The following is a 6,553-nucleotide window of genomic DNA, read 5'->3' on the forward strand; positions in this document are numbered from 1 at the left end:
GGGGGCGAGAACCTTGTGGGGCAGGTGCCCGCCATTGTTGGTGCTGAGGAGGTCGGACATATGCTTGAGTGTTGAGAACTGCATAATGGGATGGGTAATAATGTTGAGGAGAATTAGATTGTTCTTGTTGGACTTGAACATAAGAGTGGTTCATGTCCATTTGAACACCTCTCGATCCAGACGTCATCATGGACCCTTCCTCCTTCTTTTTTCAATTTACAAAGTTACCTGACCCGCTTTGTATTGCTTGCGTGGTAGCTCTAATGGCTGTCTGGCTTACAATTTTACCCGATTTTATGCTGTTCTTACCATTTCTCTGATCTTAATTCCTTCGGCGAAAGGCTTTCCTATTGCAGCGATAAGGTAATGAAAGTAGTCAGGTTGTTGTGCCTGGAGAAAAACACCAATCAATTCATAGTCTTTCATCGGTGGTTTGACTCTAGGCGCCTGCTCCCTCCATTTTATGACATATTCCCTAAAGCTTTCAGATGATTTTTTCTTCATATTAGCTAGGGAATTGCGATCCGGAACGATATTGATATTGTATTGGAATTGTTGGACAAAATCTTGCGCCATGTCATCCCAGACATGCCATCGAGAAATATCTTGATCGATAAACCATTCTGAGGCTACACCCGTTAGACTTTCTCCAAAGTAAGCCATAAGAAGTTCTTCTTTTCCTTCGGCTCCCCTTAGCTGATTACAAAATCTTTTCAAATGAGCCACTGGGTCGCCATGACCATTATACTTATCAAACTTTGGAGTTTTGAACCCTATAGGCAAGTGAACATCTGGAAACATGCATAAGTCCTTGAACGAGACACTTTTGTGTCCTCCCAGCCCTTGCATATTCCTTATGGTTTGCTCCAAACTCCTCATTTTTCTTGCAATCTCTTCATGTTCCTCGTCCTTAATGGTTTTTTCAATCTGGACGGGGGAACTGCATTGATGGGTGTGGTGGTAAGAATCAGGAATTTTGAAAGTCAATTTAGGGGCCTGACCTTGGCCGTATTGATCTTTGGGTATAGGATCATCATTGGATTTTTGTACTAGTGTTGGTTGAGGAATTGCATTAGTTTGCATAGTTGGCATGAAGAGTGGATTGCTCATCATGGGTGGATTCAGCGGGTGTACCGAGGAAGTTCCAGCAGTATTAGATGTGTTAACGTAGGGTCCAAATCCAGGTGGATAAATCAGGTCACTTGTTGAGATTGAATGGGGAATGACATATTCACATTCAGGTATTCCCGAATTGAAGATGGGGGAGCCTGCCCATTCATCCAAGCTTTATACATTTCGGCCATCTGTTGTCTCAACATTTTGACCTCTTCTACAGATACTGACTCTTGTGCAACCATTTGATTTTGGACTTCATCATTTCCCGACTCTGTTCCGTCTTTGCGTGTCATTTTTGCTTTCCCTTTTGAACTTGTGTTATGTTGATGAGATGCCAACTCTCTTCACAAACCAACCACCTTTAAACTCTTTCTCTTTTATATATAAAAACAAATATGTTAGGATTCAACACTTTGCAATATTAATCACACGTTGTATGTAATGCACCTAAATTATTCCTATTTCTACAATGAGTTTTGGAAAACTTTTATGTTTCATCCCGGCTTTGGACGATTTTCTTATGTCTTTTAGTCCCATACTTTACTCATCTGAATATTTTGAACGCATTTTGATCGAACCTGTCGAAGGTTGCCTACGTATCAAGTTGAACATGAATCAGATCATTACGTAGTTCGTGAAGAAGAATTATTAAAAAAAAAAGAAAACACGACATTTATTTATCTTAACATGAAGACATCATTCAAATCAAAATGTTCTTAAAATAAATGACTAAAACATCAAAGTACTTAAAGATTGAAACAAACTACGACAAAAATGAAAATAAAAGAAATAATAATAATAAAAAAAAATCCTTCTCCAATATTTCTCGATCATCAATTGCCCCCTAAGCTAGAGTAAACCTTGAACAAAGGTTTTGGCAGATGTGGGGCCAGTGCACGCGTATGTCGATCCAGGCTCTCTTCACTCCGATGTAGATAACCACCATAAACATCAATCTAGCTCTTTGTCAGTTGAATCACTTGTCCTTTGGCCTCCTTCATATTCTCGTGACAATTCTGCAACCATTCTTGAGTAGTACCAACCGTGTGGGTCAAATCCTCTTCATGTGCTCTCGATCGCGACTTCTGCTTGATATGATGTGAAACGCTTTGCTATGTCTGTTTCTCGTCCCATCGAAGCTTTTAACTGATTTTGTAGTCTAGCTTGTGTATGCATTAAGAGGGTCTTTTCTTTTTTATACTCTTCCCCTTGTTGCTCCATAGCGCTTGTGAGAATGCCCAAATCCTCATGCAAGGTTCGAATGGTGGATTGATGTTCATTTTCAGCCCTTTTCTGAATCAACCTAACTCTATCTTTGAATATTGCATCACGTTGAGCCAACTCTTCTCTAACATTCTTTAGATCATTATTGAGGATATCCAGAGTAGACCTGTAATTTCTTTCCACCTTGAGCCGAGCTTGCTTGATTCTGACTTTAATTTCCTCTTCTCGATCTCTGAGTTCTCGCCTGATCCTTCGGGCATTACTTTAAGGGGGGATTGATCAAAGAACCAATGGAGGTATGAGGGGTATACTTCTCCTTCAACACGATCGTCTACCATAGCTTTCGATCTTAAAGTTCGACTACCACCCCAAATCTTTTGAGCTTCTGATTCTCGATCTCGATCTTCAGACGACACCTCCCATACGAAACTCTGTGTATACTCGGCCCTAGGTAAGATTTGTCTTTGTCCTAGTTGGCGTAGCACCCGAAGGGGTATGTATGGTTGGAATCCTCGAAGGCCTGTCAGAATAAAGAATGGACGATAGGAAGACAAAACAATTACCTCACTCGCAGAGAACCAATGATAGTTCCATGTAATATAAAATGCAGTTAATTTAAGAAGATAATGTCTCCACACTTTGACACCTTTTGGCAATTTGTATACTAGTTCCTTCATCCTGTCTGGGTGGCTCAAAATATAATTCGTCCATTTAGATTTGAAATTTGTTGCAAAACGATGGCGATACAAGTGTTCCTAAAACCACATTTGCAATAAAATGCTACAACCTTAAAAAAAGTCTTCTCCTTCCCTACATTTAGTCAAAGCACGATAAATGTTAGTCAACATCATTGGCAAGATAGTTGATTTCTTTTTCTTCATCATAACAGCGACTATTCCAGACAAACGAATGTTGATTTTTTTTATTTCTCCTTGAAAAAACCATGTTTCCCAAAAAGGCCACCATTAATGCTTTTTGTCTATACTTTTCCTAGGTAGGGAGGTGTTGCCCATTTTTAAGTTGCTTCCCGTAGTATGAAAATCCTTCTTTCTTTTCATATCTTGAGTATAGAAATTCCAAGGAAACCAATCCATTATCGAAACACTCCTTATGAGGATCGATGCTGTGCATTTGTTCTAAATATTTGTTCCCGCTGACGCTTCTTGGGGCTATGAGTGTTTTGCTTCGGAGATCCTTGCCTAACCCTGTGAAACCACCCAACTCCTCCAATGTAGGCGTCAACTCAAAATCGCTAAAGCGAAACACATTGCTTGTAGAATCCCAAAACGGGATCAAAGTCTCGATCAAATCTCTGTCAGGACTAAATCTCATGATATCTGTAAGGAAACCAAGATGTTTGAATATCTCAGTTCACCTAAACTCATGGATATCATTCCACCAAGCCATGAGTAGTGGTGGGGTTTTATCCGTGATTATGAACTTTGGGGGATCATTGACCATTTCGACTGCTTCATCCCTTGGTCTTTTATCACATCTTATAAATCTCATGATTACTTGGTTAGGAAAAGAAACTTGCGATTTAAAACCAAATTTAACTTATGAAATTTTGATCATTCGAAATCATTTGTCGAAGTAGTTAAAAAAAATATGAAAAATGACTCAAAATGCCTAAAGTGGTCATTCTTTCGAAAACGACTTTTGTTGACCTTCCTTTGGGGAAGCCTAGGTTGTTTTCGGAGAGAATAACCGGATAAAGAGATAATTTTGACAAGTGAATCATGAAGAAGGGAAAGAAAAAGAAATAAAAAGAAGGTGGACATGCACTATTTGAAACAAATTTGAAGACATATATATAATAATAATTTTTTAAAATTATTTTTTTTCTTTTGTACATGTATTATTATTATTATTTTTATTTTTTTAAAATCTTGATGTTTTGATAAAAGCGAGAATACAATTGAGGGTTATATATATATTATTTTCACTTTGTTTATCTTGAATTATTTGCTGAAAGTGGATAAAAATAGACATTTCTTCTTTTAGTCAATTATTTAAAGCCGGTCAGCATTTGTTATAGTCTTCCACATGATGCAACAAGTAGCACAAAAATGTACATGATGGTCTTAAGAAAAGGTACCCGTCCAAGACAGACCTAGCTCCTATGCCGAGTCTTGCTAAGTTAAATGCACATGATGCAGATAAAGCGGGACCTAGTAAAGATATCATGTCTGAAGGTTTCAATTCTACTAAGGTTGAACTTGTGGAGAAAGGTGTCTAGACTGGCTGTAAAACGAGCGGACAACTCGAGTTAGGGAGTTGCAACGTAGCGGTAGCAGTGCTTTCCGGCTTTGTGTATGAGTGATCCCTATTCGAAACATGTGTGACTAAAAATCATTTACCATGGACCGAAGATTCACTGGCTATCTTGACAGAAGTGGGGTGCGTAGTCGCAATTACCATAATTGTATTATAGAAGACTCATAGCGGTGCGCGAGAAAAGACATTTATAATGCAATTCAAATAATATTAAAATAGTAAAAAAAAAAAGTAAACAGTTAGCACATTTAGCTAACAAATATAATATCAAAAACATAAATGAAGAAATAAATAAATAAAACCATACACATGTCAATATTTACAAGCTCAAATTCTGGTTATTCCCCAGCAAAGTCGCCATCTGTCACGCCCCTTATTTTTCCTCTAAATTTAAATGTATGTTTTAAAAGAAAAAGAGTTTCTCCAATTAAAGTGACATCTTGAAAAGAGATTATTTTATTATTTAGAGTCGTCACTTGGAATTGAGTTTTGGTGTTTCAAGTCACCTTATTATTTAAACCCCTAATCAAAAGGAAATTTGACTCTTTATTTTTATTGGTCTACGAACTAGAAATTCGGGTAAGGAATTCTGTTGACCAAGGGGAAGGTGTTAGGCACCCCTCGAGTTCCGTGGTTCTAGCACGGTCGCTTTATTGACTATATATATGACTTAAATTAATTTTTGAATATTATGTTATTAGCTTAATAAAAATGCTATTTACCCTCATTCTTTGATTTATTTTAAACCTATTTAAGACTACTTTATTTTATTAATGTATGTTCATTAATTAAGAATATGTATATCACATAAATTTATTTAAACATAATAATAAAATAAAGTTAAGAGATGGATATTTACAAATCCTGAAATGTCCTGTAATTTTTTTTCTTCTCCTTTTTTTCATGTATTTGTATTTTTTTTTTTATTGTGGATAGAAAATATGTAGGTATCTAATTGCTAGCAATTAGAATTTGTGTAGGATTGAGATTTTTTGAGTTTGAGTATTTTAGGATTGTATTTTTTAGTTAGATTTAGAATAGAACTAAAATTTTATGTGATTTGGAATTAGTTTTAGCAAGAAATTCTAAATAGATTAGGACTATTTTTAGGAAGATTTTTCCTTTTTTATTTTAATTTTTTTTTATTTCCTTTTTTCTTTGCACGTCTTTTTCCTTACTTTTTTTTTTCTTTTTTACATTTTTTTTTGTAGTTGTATTAATTTATATTTTTATTAATTTTTTTTTCATTCTGTCTCTTCATTTTTTTTAATTTTTTTTTTACGTTTTTTTTCGTTTCTTTCTACTTTATCCTTTATTTTTGTATTTTAATTCTTTTTTGGACATTCTGTTTCTCTTTTTCTTTTTTTTTTTTTATTTTTTCTTTTTATTTACTGCTTTGCTAATCAATCTGCCTCATTTTTATTTTATTCTTTACCATATAATCCTAAATAATAGTCATACCTCTTAATTATATACCTTAACAATTCGAATTAAAGCTATAATCATCTTACTCTTATTATAAAGACAGATTATTTTTAATATATTGAAAAGACTAAAGCATATTCCACAAAAACTTTTCTGAATCACTAATCAATTAAATTAAACTATTATCTTCTAATCACATCGACTAATAATCAATTTAATTAATGAGCATGCGATTAAATATATGAAATTAATATCTAATTATCACAAACAAAACACACTTATGTCTTCTTAAATTACGGGAAAAAAATAACATGAAATTAAAAACAAAAACATCGAACATTGTTCAAGAAAAATTGAGAAATTCATGGGATACATGTTTTTTTTTTATGATTCTACAAAAAAGGATTAAACATATAGTTTACATGAAAACAATTCAAAATAAAATAATATAACTAGGCTAAGGCAAGAGCGCACCTTCAAATTGTTTTTGACTAAACAATGAAGAAATAAC

The 6,553-nt window shown here is 34.7% G+C and overlaps 1 pseudogene; it reads right to left on the bottom strand.

Annotated features, from left to right (window-relative positions):
• Positions 1–2,178: 2,178 nt before the first annotated feature.
• LOC125876209 (uncharacterized) lies at positions 2,179–4,761 on the bottom strand (annotated as a pseudogene).
• Between the last annotated feature and the right edge of the window lie 1,792 nt (positions 4,762–6,553).

The sequence above is a fragment of the Solanum stenotomum genome, chromosome 9 (genome assembly GCF_019186545.1).
Source record: "Solanum stenotomum isolate F172 chromosome 9, ASM1918654v1, whole genome shotgun sequence".
Lineage (NCBI taxonomy): Eukaryota > Viridiplantae > Streptophyta > Magnoliopsida > Solanales > Solanaceae > Solanum > Solanum stenotomum.